Source organism: Hemibagrus wyckioides, linkage group LG10, assembly GCF_019097595.1.
Source record: "Hemibagrus wyckioides isolate EC202008001 linkage group LG10, SWU_Hwy_1.0, whole genome shotgun sequence".
Lineage (NCBI taxonomy): Eukaryota > Metazoa > Chordata > Actinopteri > Siluriformes > Bagridae > Hemibagrus > Hemibagrus wyckioides.
The window spans coordinates 15,745,074-15,758,739 of record NC_080719.1 but is presented as its reverse complement, the minus strand read 5'-3'; the positions used below and the strand labels follow the sequence as shown (position 1 = coordinate 15,758,739).

At 39.8% G+C, this 13,666-nt stretch overlaps 1 long non-coding RNA gene across 3 annotated transcripts in view; it reads left to right on the top strand.

Moving 5' to 3' along the window:
• LOC131360072 (uncharacterized) overlaps nt 1–9,900 on the top strand; it is a 39,250-nt gene extending 29,350 nt beyond the window's left edge. The window contains exons 5-6 of one of the 3 annotated variants that reach the window (XR_009205842.1): nt 5,614–5,759; nt 7,203–9,900. This is a non-coding gene — a long non-coding RNA (uncharacterized LOC131360072). The remainder of the gene's footprint in view (nt 1–5,613; nt 5,760–7,202) is intronic. The other 2 variants (XR_009205843.1, XR_009205841.1) reach the window with 2 other exon arrangements.
• The last annotated feature ends 3,766 nt before the right edge of the window (nt 9,901–13,666 follow it).

Here is a 13,666-nt window from a genome sequence, read left to right as displayed (position 1 = left end):
AATACACAACAGGACGGTGTGATTTTCCAATAATACGCCAACTGTGAATGGTATTATTCCTCTAACAACACAACAATTCATCAATTTTGGAGTTATTTATAGAGCAACATTATATTTTTTTTATCCATGTATATGTACATTTGACATGATACATCTGTGAAACAAATAGCTCAAGTCTCCTTTCGCATGTTAACAAAGACAACTTCAACACATTAGAGAATTTTTAATGTATTTTCTTTGTTAAATAAATACCGGATTTTTATTTGTTCATTATTAGGTGTGGATTATTTGGAGTTTCTCCTACAAGTCCCTATGAATTTCTTGTTACTATAGAAACAAAAACATACTAGAACGAGTGCAATATATATATATAACCTGCTGTTACTGAAATTTCAAGATCTGTGCTCTATAGGTTTTTTAACAAGCATTTGTTCTAATTCTTCATAAAAGGATATGATATTCTTTTCCAAAGAATATCACAGATATTCTTGACTAATGTGAAAAATTCTGGAGTACATCATAAAATAAGTAAAGAAACCGAGTCGTCCCTATTTATTAGCTTCAGTAATTTGGTTTTAAATTAATGTAGTTACACACCACTGAGCAGGTCTTGTATTGCGAGAAAGTGAGTTTCTCAGCTCTGCTCACTATCACCAACACTCCTCAGGTTCTGTCCTGGGGTCAGTGGAGGCATTGAAACATCTGCTCCAAATATTTTCCCCCACCTCTTAGCAGTAGACAGAAATATAGTAGTTCTGTGTCATATAGTTGCATACATTCATACATACATACAAGACCCTGACCTTCTTTTCCCTTTTTCCCCTATCCTAAGTCCACGTCTCTATTTCTCCACCCCATCCCCTCATTACCCCCTGCTCGTGTTCTCTTCTACTGCCCAACCCCCTTTACTATATCACACACTTCCTCCCATTCCTAGCACCGCTGGCCTTGTCCCCAAGGCCATGAGTGCCCCACGCATTCTTTTGCACTGACGCACTATGTTTACAGGACAGAAGTCTGTTGGATTTCCCATTCCTGTAATATATGTATACACATCTGCAAGGATCAATATCTTTATTCGTGGTTGCAGACATGGAAATTGAAGTCAGGTGGTTTACCACAGGGACATAGAATGAGGTTTGATATACTTAAGGTGACAGTTTAGACAATATTCCTGGTATTATGTGTTTCTTTTTGTTTTTTATATGTAAGCCTCTAATTTACAGTGCATCCATCACTCTATATATTTTGTGTTTCAGTTGCTCCTAGCTAATAACTAGGAACAGTAGAGAAACAGTTTGAGATAAAGGGATCATGACAGCCTCCCCCACTAAAAGCAGAGTCGTAGACTGATTGAACGTGGCCCTTGTCGAGAAGGTCATCTTTTTCCAGTGCACTTCACCTGCGTGTTAGCTCTGAGTTGACACATCAGCACATTCAAATGTCATTGTCTGCTGTCCTGTTGCATAATTTTCACTCGGGCTGAACAGCTCAGGGGAATGCAATGTTCCGAGTGCTGCTATTTCCCAGCCTCGCCCTGTGCCGCAATAACCCGTGCTCTCCTTTCCTGAATCTGCCATATTTGGATATTATTTGTGTTACACCAGCTTAGAAATCATTTTATTTAGATTGCAAGACAGTAGGCTGGTTTAAACCAAATGTGGTGTTTTGGCAGACCGCACTTTGACCTCCCCAATGTCCACACAGCACTCACTGAGCTGGAATGAGTATGTGAATGTCCTCAAAATCAGAAGGCACTTAAAAAAAACAGTCTCAAGTTCATAGATACACAAAGCTTTGTTCGTACGTCCTTCTAAACCAGACGTCCCTGTTATAGCAGCCTCTCCGGGGGCGGCTAGGTGCAGACACACATGCACGCACACTTGCCAAGCTAAAGTGTGTGTGAATACGGGGGCCGGCAGCTGAGGAGTGGGTGGCAGCCGAACTGAGCGGCCTGCTTAGAGGTGATGAGGCCCGGGGCTGCCTGAATTGGCGCTGCACAGAAGTTGGCCTTTACGCCGCTACGCCCATGCATCACCCAGCCACCCACACCCCATGCCCTCTACCCTGTGCAGAATGCTGCTCTTACTCACTCGCCAAAGAACCACTATTGCCCATTGTGTGAGAGGCTCGGTCCTTCAGTTTAAGTAGTCCCAAAGTGAGCTATGGAAAAAAGGCACTCAAGAACATCTGAATTATGTACTTGATGCTAATCAAGAGCACAGCATGTGTTTTACCAGCTTAGGCCCATGAGCTAGTGCCGACTAATTAAAGTGAGTGTAAGAAAAAAAAATATTAACACTGAGATAAGAACAGGGAAGTCAATATGATGACATCCTGACTCATAAATAATTTCACCCTGATAATCATGAATAGTTGGCTAATAAAGCAACAGGTGTTAGCATACGTTGAGCAGAATTTTACAAAGTGAATCAGGCCACATCTTATCAGTTAAGCCGCGTCTACTGGGAACTAGCTGACTCATGTTTTGGCTGTTTTAATAAACTCGTTTTGAGAGGTGAACGGGATAGGCAATGTAGACTTCTGCCACCTGTTTTGACAGTGTGACTGGCTTTTTCGTTTACCTATGTCAACAAATGTGTCATGAGGAGACATTAAATGTTCTCAGACTATAGTGCTCCAAGACAGAAGAAACAAAACCGGCATCTGTTGAGACGGATGGATTTTCGCATGCCTAACAAATACTGTATGTACTTTTGTTCACCCTCATGACCCTGAGTAAAAGGAGAACAAAGCCTAACACCAGACTTTACATTCATTTGATGCCTAGATATGGCTTATCATTCTAGGTTCATGTTTGGCTAACGTTCAGTGACAGACTATGAGTAAATATTGATGACTTAGATCTGATTGACTCATTCTATGGGAGGGGGGACGAAGAACAAATGTTACTGTAGTCTCGGATGGGAAACTGTAGTCATATACAATAACCAATGAGAAATGTGCCCTTTGTGCTACTTAGAAAGGTGAGAAATTGGAATTGTTGGCTTTGGGAGGTTGTTTGAAATGAAAGCTGTCTCCACCCTGTTCTATCGGTTACCTGTGACAGCGGAGTCATTGTTCGAGGCCAGCTGTGTGTGAAGGGTCATTTCTCACCATCAGCTACTACAACTTGTGAAAGCTGAATTCAAATGACGCCCACGCTTAGCTAAACCCTTATATCCTGTGTGCGTGGGTGTGTGAGTGTGTTATGCGTGTTCAAGGCTCTTCCTGTTTGAAACTCACCTGGCTCAAATTCCACATGCGTTGATTCCTTGATAGCACAAGCTCAAACGAGCTTCGGTATTTTCTTTCTTCTTTGTCATTTCATAATTGTCAATCATTTTTATGGGTTAATGAAATTACGCAGCACTGTTCTGACAGCTTATTGCAGTGTAATGTTATATAATTACTTCCCGATAAACTGTTCAATCTGTGACATGAAACCTTTCAGAATCAGCACAGCTGAGTGTTAGGAGCTTGAGTTGAATCCTTAAGCGCTTTGTCATAACATGTCATGAGAAATTATTAATCAATGAATGATTAATTGTTACAAATATTAGAACCTATTAGGCCATTATTTTTCAGCAAAAGTTATTTGATCAATTATCATTTGGGGGAATGTAACTATTGAGCCTAGAATAAAGAAGAGGAAGATGTTCATGTAATTAGTATCTAGCTTCGATTAGCCTGCTGAGTAAATTTCCAATACAGTCAAATTGTCTGTCTGACTAACATGGCTCTTCAGTGTATTTCTCATTGCCTTCTTAGAAAAAGAACTCGCTAGTTTGGCTGTTTGCTCAAAAGTTCTTTTAAAAAGCTAATACATTGAGTAGCTAGTCATTGCTTTCTTAATAGAACAAGCTAGGGTGTTCCTATTAAACACTGGATATCTAGTCAGAGTACATGCTTGCCAACTGATTATCTGGTTAACCTAGCATGTTGTTTAGAATAAGATCCCCTCTAAACCCGACCTGCTACAATTAGACTGAAGGTGACCAAAATCTCTCTAAAACTAAGAAACCTGGCCAGTCTAACAGATGAAGCCTGTGACTTCTAAGACACTTGAAAGTGAGAAAGTGAAAGATACTCCCCTTGTCATTTTTACCTCAGTGCATTTAAGCTTCAAAATGTGGGGCAAAAAGCACTAAGGCCTCTATGTTCATCTTTGTGAAATGTCTAGTCAATGTTACGGCACTAACAAGCTAATATGTTCATATGTTGATTGATCTAAAGCACCGGTATATACAGTAAAACATATTTAAAAGTAAAGAAGTGCTACTTTGCTTATTGTTGATGTTGGGCAGTGGTGGCTCAAGTGGTTAAGGCTCTGGGTCGTTGACCAGAAGATCAGGGGTTCCAGCCCTGCCAAGTTGCCACTTTTGGGCCCTTGAGCAAGGCCCTTAACCCTCTCTGCTCCAGGGGCGCCATATCATGGCTGACCCTGCGCTCTGACCCCAACCTCCAAGGATGGGATATGTGAAGAAAGAATTTCACTGTGCTGTAATGTATATGTGACAATTAAAGGCTGTTTCTGTTTCTGTCAGCCACATTACGTGTTGAACTTAGAGTTAAGGAGGACTTCCTGACCACAATTCCTAGATACAGAGTCATTTTATTTGCTTTTTCCTGTTTTTCTGAAGGTGTCCTGAGCTGAGATTTTTTTTATCTATTAAAATTATATGGCTAGCTTGAATAGTTAACATGTTGGTTATTGTTTTCCTGGAAGTAGAACTAGCTAGCTCATCTTCTTGCTAACAAAGTAAATTTACAAGCCTTACTAACTTACTGACAGTTAGTAGTTCAGTTGTAGTTTCCATTTCAATTCCCATTTCATTTTCTTTATTGTCTCAATGTCCAAAATAGTGCAAACTTTTATTTTGTATTTCCTGTGTTATAAACTGTGTTTAGTGTTTCTGTAAATGGTAAATCTATAATTATTCATTATCATAACTGGCTGTTGATCAAATGTGTAACCTTAGCCATGGCTATGTTGTTGGACAGATATAACACACTGCCTATTGTGTTTCTCCATTGTTCTTCATGCTGGTAAGCCCCTTGCAGTCGACTCAGACAAAGGCCTCAGCATGTGTTCAGGGGGAAGGCATGCAGCAGAACCTTGTTTCTCCGTCAGATGACCTAAAAACATGGCTATGTGCCGAATGGGGTGCACAACAGACATACCAAACATTTCGAGTGGGCTGTTACCAACTTCACAACCCTAGAACAACCCCCCCGCCAGCCTTGCAAACACCCCCACCACCCCCACCTCACTTTCCATTTTCTGTCTCTTCATCCACCACTATCATTCTTACAAGCTTTTCCCTTTTTTGCCTGTCTCTCACTGTCCCCCCACCCCACCCACCCAAACTCTTTCCCACTCTCTGTCCTCTGTCCTGTTTCACCCCGCCGCCCCAGACCGCATTTTTCCGTGAGTGGGCGGAAGGTTGAGCGGGTATGTGGGAGCCCAGGGGAGCAGCAGAGGCTGTGTTTAGAGGAGAGCTGGTGCACTCCTCCTTATTTGTCTTAGACAGAGGGATATGATCGGAGGAGTCGGTGGTACGGGATTGGAGAAATTGCTCAAGCCAACTGTTTTTGTGTTCTTATCCTCAGAAAAAGCCGCCCTGTGTCTGGGCCCCAACAGTAGAGCCAGAGAGAGACAGAAAGTGAGAGCTGATCAGTGAGGGACCCCTGCTGGTGCTCCTACATCGCTGCAGGTGCCTCATATCAGGTCATTTTAAAGTGATAAAGTTCTGTGAGTAAGTAAATTTATTATAGCCATGTTTACATCTTGGCTCCATTTTCAAACTAGTAACAAATTAGATTTTTCAATTACTGTTTAAGATCTTCTTCTTCTTCTTCTTCTTCTTCTTATTATTATTATTATTATTATTATTATTTGTTGCCAAAATCCACATGCAGTTAAATGCAGCAAAAAGGTTTTTAACTAAATGACCCATGTGTTGTTTTATTTGGGAACAGAACTCTGATTTAATGAAACTCAATTATAATATCTTGACTTTATTTTCAAGATATTGTTTATGATGGACAGGCGTCCCACCCAGGATGTATTCCCATCTCCCCTGTGTTTCTAGGTTTGACTCCTGATCCACCATGAACCTGACCACAATAAAGGTTTTAATAAAGATGCATGAATCCATCAGTTATACAATTTAGTGAAAATATGAAAAACATGTAAAGAGATTTGAAGTTAAAACATCAACCACAGGACAAGTGGCCAAGTGCTACAGGACACTATTTAGGTGTACAATGCTATACATTATACCCGATGTACTGAAAATATACAATATAGTGAATACGAAGACATGATTCCACCTTGGAATCATCAATTTATTATAAAACCCATGTTTTATAATAAATTATAATTTTAAATAAATTTTAAAAAAAAATTACAATTATACTATGTTGGGATGTTAAAATGACCATTTTCAAACCAGCTACCCAAAATCAATTTAAATAACAGCAATTAGAAAAGTACTATGGGGGAATGAATTTAAAAAATGAATCTGAGCTTTAATGTAAAAATGAAGATTTTATTTTTCTTTGCATGGTACCTGTGATATTATGTGAATATTTGTGTGCAGCATATACAGTATATTAAATACTGTCCCATAGAAATAAACCTATTGTGTAGCATATATATTAAATACTGTCTCAGAGAAATGCTCAGATATTGCAGATCACAAAGAGATCATTTAGCTGAAAGTAGGATAAATGAAATGAAGTGATTCTTTGCTGTCAATTTGGAAGTTTTTAAGTTCAGACACCATGAATTCCACTTTTACTCTTTGTCTCCACACTTGGACATTGTTTGCAAGCTGCAGAAAGCCCTTCTTTATTTGTGGCTTATAGGCCTGCACTGCCTAAGGCCAAGCAGTCAGGCTTATCTTCATCTTCGGTGTCAGTGCAGAAGCACAGAAAATGAATCATTTCCAGCAAGTCCTGAGACAGGAGGCTGTTGTGATTGTGTATTCTTTGCTATGAAGCAATAAAAGGTTTGAAGAACAAGAAATGATTGTTGTGGCAGTCAGTCTGATGGCTCCAGACTGCTGTGTTACTCATTTTTATGATGTGTCACATCATAGCTTAATGCCATTCCTGTCCGATCTATCTGTGTTCTGGTTTAATAAGCTATTTCAGTCCTAGATGTCTATCTCATGATGAATTGTTTGTTTTTACAGCAGATTCAGGAGGCTTCGCAGGTCTGTGGGCTGTGTGCGAGAGGGTAGGACAGGAAAGGGTGGGCGAAAGGAGACTCGTGTTTCCTCCTGTCTCTTCACTCCCGGCCCTCAGGTGATCGATCAGCAGAGACCAAGCTAATGCACGCCCACGCGTGCTGATGCAATACACAAGTGCATGGTAGCACACAGTTGCATTCTGCACACCCAAATATAACGATGCACATGTTTCCATAAAGTGTGGAAAAGAAAGCTGATTTACTTCCATCATAAATAAAATCTGATTCACACTTTCACTCTTGTAAACCATAGCATCATCCTCAGCTATGTGTTTATTGTTGCCTTTAATAAGACTCTGGAATAATTTGGGGGAAAAAAAGGACAATTTGAAAAATCAGTAATCATTAATTATATTGTTTGGGTAATAAGCAGCTGTGTCTTTTACATTTTTTTTATTCCAGCCTTTGTATTAGTAGTTAGCAGGTTGGATTTATGATCACTACTGAGTGATAAAATCATCTATAGTAAGATATGTAATACACAGTATATATAAAGTATATAGTACATATACTCTTTAATGTGGCATTTCAGTGTTCTACTACCTAAGAAGTGCACTACTATGTGCCCAAAAGTGCTGTTTTATATTCAGTCACAAATAAAGCTAGTCTACTAAACACCTGGTCACTTTAAGGACATATATTATATTAATTTTTAATATGTGCCATCTATAAACACACTCAAATTTTTTAGACACACCTGTTTACCTGCTCATTCAAGTAATTATGCAATCAGCCAATAATCTGGAAGCAGTGCAATACATAAAATCAGCCGTGATCTCATGTTCTTTGTCCTAAATGGTCTGGTAAGTGTTTCAGACACACAATCTATAGAGTTTACTAAAAATGAAACCATTCAGCTGCAGTTCAACAAGCTAAAACACCTTGTTGATAAGAGAGGTCAGAGGAGAAGGGCTAGACAGGTTCGAATTCACTTTGGAAACTCAAATAATCACTCTATACAACCATGGTGAGCAGAAATGCATCAAAGAAGTCACAAGACACAGAACGATAAGGTGGATGATGAGGCGTGAGTCATGAGGCGGATGTTCTACAACATCAGAAGACCACATGGGGTTATACTAATGTCAGCCAAGAACTGGAATCTGAGGCAGTATGCACAGGTTCACAGAAACTGGACAGCTAAATGTAAGAAAAAGTCCATCTTCAACATTTCAGTTCCTGTGAGTCATCATAATAAACTAGATGTTAATCTCTGGGGACTATATGTACAGTATATAGTATATAGATGCGTATACCACACATACAGTATACACACACACAAATAAATCAGGTTTTCAAATCAAAGCAAATAAAAGAATGTCATATATTTAGAAGTAAGGGACATAGTTTCATTTGTACTTTTACTGGAACTGATTTTGTGCGCTTGATAATAGAAATGTAAAATGTACTTTTATTCTATCTTCCCTTCTTAATATGATATTCAGTCTGGTATGCGTCATTATTAGACAAGGTAAGAGTGGAAACTATTATAAAGTATTTATGCATAGATTTTTTTTTCTTATAAATTTCTAGACATAAAATTGATGAATATTGGATGTCTGTATGCATGTTAGGTATGTCTAAATGAATAATAATTTGAGGTTTTTCAGAATCCTTTGGTATAGCGCTCTCTAATATATCTATATTGTCAGGTTAGTTGTATATTATTGCTAATTATTGCTAATTATTCTTGACTCCAATGTGAAATTTTGAGCAACACCATGTGCTTCAGGAGACGAAAGCAAAGCTGACATCACTGCCTCACATGCACACACACGTCGCTGCTCCTGCAGGCTGCCATGGCAGCAGTGTGTCATGTCAACAGCAGCTCACCTTGAATGAATGTTACTGTAGGCCTGTGGGAGCTGCAGATCCGCCCTCGGCTGCGGGGGTGGGTCAGACGTGCGTCAGTCATTAAGCGCTGCTACACACCCATGGCAACGAGCATTGTTTGTGTACGAGCCTGCCAGGACACGGCACAAGTCAGTCTCCCTCTGTCCCAGGGACAGCACACCCTGGGGACAGCCAACAAGACGCCAACACCCTTCTGTTGTGATTCTCTGTATTTACTCTAGGGTTTGGTTTCCCAGAGGAGGGTTAAACCTTTTATTATTAGTGAACAGGATTTTTTAATGAAGAGCTCCTATGTGAGTTTGTGTTGTTATTATTGACGACCTTTACCTTCATTTTGAACCTCACAATTACCTGTCCATTTAGCGGGAGCCATCTCCTGTGCCATGGTGAGGGATGAGGATGCTTCCTTGTATCTGTTTCAACAGGGTCAAGCTCTTTGGGGGAGGCAGGGACAGCACGTTTCCATGGCAATGTGCTCGCAGGCTCTTCCTCTGAGGATGAAGAGGCTCTGTAGCAATAAGGATGGCTTGCTTGGAATGTCTTTGAAGAATTCTGTATTCTGCTGGCCTTGTTCCAGGCAGAATGCACAGCATGCAACCGAAGGCATTTCTCTGTGGGTTAAATGTAATTACACTTGCGCACATAGCAATGTGTTTTGGTAAGGATTTTAATGCTCATTGTTTCTGTGTACAAGCTGGCAGCTGACAGAAGAGGATTCCCGTAACACAATCCTGCATACTGTAATGCTTCTAATAATAAGGTGAAGTGGTGGATTAAGATAAATCTGAGTGGTGAAAGAAATGGCTTGAGTCATGGGTTTGTTTGAGCATACATGTATGATTCACATGCAAACACTAATAGTCTTCCCTGCAGCATTACACACATTTAAATAAAGACAGACGTGTTGTTTAGCTCCTCATTCCAAATAAAGCATGCCACTTTACTTCAGTATCAATAATATCATACATTTGTTTATGTAAAATAATATGCTAATACCATTTCCTTTATTTTTTGCACTCTCATACCAAATGCTCTTTGAAACACTTTCTTGTTACTCAAATTAAACTACTACCCACTATTTCCCAGAACTGATAAAGATTTAAACACACAGACACATGCACACATATACACGCCTACACTAGTGCATACACACACACACACATACAAACACACCAGAGCCGCTAATACTGGAAATAAGCACTATCCACCTCCGCATTTGGCTTGTAAACAAACCCGGAGTAACAGTGGGCTCATGCTTTACCTTTTTAGCCAAGAATTAAGGTGAGGTCAATCGTCAGCCGTGATGTTCACTTTTGTAAGTATAAAGGCCTACATAGTATTCTCTGACAATTTATATATTATTTGGTCCTTGCCTCTTTTCCTCTCATTGCCTAGAATAATGCCAGTAGCTGAATTGGCTCTAAATTTCCTGTAGGTTTGAATGAGTGTCTGTGATGTCCTGCAAACAGCCAGGTTCTCATCCAGACTGTATTTCCACCTCACACCCAACACTGAATGAATGTGTGTAATTCATTCTTTCTGAGCGGGTGCTTTTCAAAGAAGTTATGTATTCTAAACATTTCTTGAAAAGAGTCCTTTCGGTTTCCATTATGAATGGGGAAAGTTATTTCTTCTTCTCTCACTACAGGAAAATAAGGTTATACTTTTTATGAAGTCATAAATCCTGTTTTTTTAAGACTGTAATGATTGCCTATAAGCATTTTACAGGCTCTAATAATGCCTCATAAAATACAGTAATTCCTTGTAATAACTTGAAATTATGTTGTAACAGGTGTTCAAACTTTATAACTAATAATGACCTGTATATTATAATGAAGAAAGTAATATTAACAATAATTTATTCATTTATTATGTAACAATTATATATTAACAATAATAATGTTATTATATAGACAACATCACTAAATAATTCAGGTTTAGGTGTATGGTATATTAAATCATTCCTAATTATAGGTTGTAAGTTGTAGGACATTATTCGTTTATCCATCCAGTTTCATCCTATTTAGGGTCAGAGCCTGGAACCTGTCCCAAGGGACTCAGGGGATAAGGCAGAGGCACGCTGGATGGGGTATCAACCAATGACAGAGCAAAATCACACACCCACTCACACATAATGGACAATTTAGAGATGTCAATCAGCCTACAATGCATGTCTTAGGACTGGGAGAGAAACAAGCATTTAAATCACATGGAGAACATTCAAACTCTCCACTGTGTATTCATTTCATTATCAATCATTTGTTTATATTATTGACCTGATTTTTGTAATGTAATAAGGGTACACTTCATGCTAGACTTCAGTCTCTGGAATTTTTGCTGCTCTTAGAGACATAACAAGCTTTCAGGATTGCGACAGTACATCCAGAGCATATACATATTCTTAGCTTTGATATGACTGGTTTGACCAGGCTGCACAAGACAGCCACATTGCCATGGAGGCATTCGAGGCATTTTGTTTTTATGTGGGGTGAAATCCTAACATTCATACTATACAAAATAAGTACATCACATAGCTAATAGGTATAGATCTTTGTTTAAAAAGTAAGATATTTGATAGATTATGCGACTGTTAAAGTGTGAAAGATGCCCAGAGTTAATGATTTGGAGCAGTGATTTGGAATATTGTGCTGTCTCACACTGGGTTTCTTTATTGGGTTGATATCTAATTATTTGATTCATATAGGTTTTTCTAGCAAGGAGGCATAAGTACAGAACACTTACTGGTAAAAAATTATTCCAGTTACATCTAGAAAGCAATTGGGATCATTTATTTAAAAAAAAAATAGAGGAAGATAATAATGAGGAGAAAAGTTGGAGCTCTGAGGCTTTGAGTTCATTAGTTGCAGAATATTATGAGATTTATAACTGTGATTGCAACATTTATTTAATTTGTTCTTTTATCTTCCGCAATTCAGGATTTAATAAGGCTGTGAATTTCAGGTCTATAAATAGATCGCAGTGTGGACATGATGCATTGCATGTAGGCCTCAACACTCAAACGGCTTAAAATGATGTCGGATGTTTCGACACGGTTCACTGACCTACTTTCTAAATCAAAAACGACTTAAAGACATTTGGCAATGTTGCATCTGACAGATAACATCCTCTGTGTCCAAATAAAGCAGTGTGACTGTGTGTGACAATATGAAGTTACATACTATGTATTATTCAAAAACTAGACTGAAATGAATGTGACAATGTTTGGGAGTTTTAAGGTTTAATTTGAGGATGTGATTATGAAGTCACTGAAAGATACAGCAGCTTTGTTGGAAGTTTTCAGTGAGCTCTATATGAACAGAACAAGGAACTGGGAGGTTTCTGCACTCCAGTCTCACATTCTGCTGCTGTAGGTCATCCCACATGACAACCCTAAAGATTTGCACTTCTTGTACATAACTCTTGTGCATAATCTACTCATACTGAACATCTTGATTTATAATTCCACTTTCTGGTGTCACTTACAACAGAATGGGTTCCCTTTTGAGTTCCTTCAGGTTTTCTTTTTGTGTCGTCTAAGGTTTATTTTCCTTTCCACTGTCACTTCTGGCTTACTCATTAGCTAACAAGATCTACATACACTATATTGCCAAAAGTATTCGCTCACCTGCCTTGACTCGCATATGAACTTAAGTGACATCCCATTCCTAATCCATAGGGTTCAATATGACGTCGGTCCACCCTTAGCAGCTATAACAGCTTCAACTCTTCTGGGAAGGCTGTCCACAAGGTTTAGGAGTGTGTTTATGGGAATTTTTGACCATTCTTCCAGAAGCACATTTGTGAGGTCACACACTGATGTTGGACGAGAAGGCCTGGCTCTCAGTCTCCGCTCTAATTCATCCCAAAGGTGTTCTATCGGATTGAGGTCAGGACTCTGTGCAGGCCAGTCAAGTTCATCCACACCAGACTCTGTCATCCATGTCTTTATGGACCTTGCTTTGTGCACTGGTGCACAGTCATGTTGGAAGAGGAAGGGGCCAGCTCCAAACTGTTCCCACAAAGTTGGGAGCATGGAATTGTCCAAAATGTCTTGGTATGCTGAAGCATTCAGAGTTCCTTTCACTGGAACTAAGGGGCCACGCCCAGCTCCTGAAAAACAACCCCACACCATAAGCCCCCTCCACCAAACTTTACACTTGGCACAATGCAGTCAGACAAGTACCGTTCTCCTGGCAACCGCCAAACCCAGACTCGTCCATCAGATTGCCAGATGGAGAAGCGCGATTCGTCACTCCAGAGAACGCGTCTCCACTGCTCTAGAGTCCAGTGGCGGCGTGCTTTACACCACTGCATCCGACGCTTTGCATTGCACTTGGTGATGTATGGCTTGGATGCAGCTGCTCGGCCATGGAAACCCATTCCATGACGCTCTCTGCGCACTGTTCTTGAGCTAATCTGAAGGCCACATGAAGTTTGGAGGTCTGTAGCGATTGACTCTGCAGAAAGTTGGCGACCTCTTCGCACTATGCACCTCAGCATCCGCTGACCCCGCTCCGTCAGTTTACGTGGCCTACCACTTCGTGGCTGAGTTGC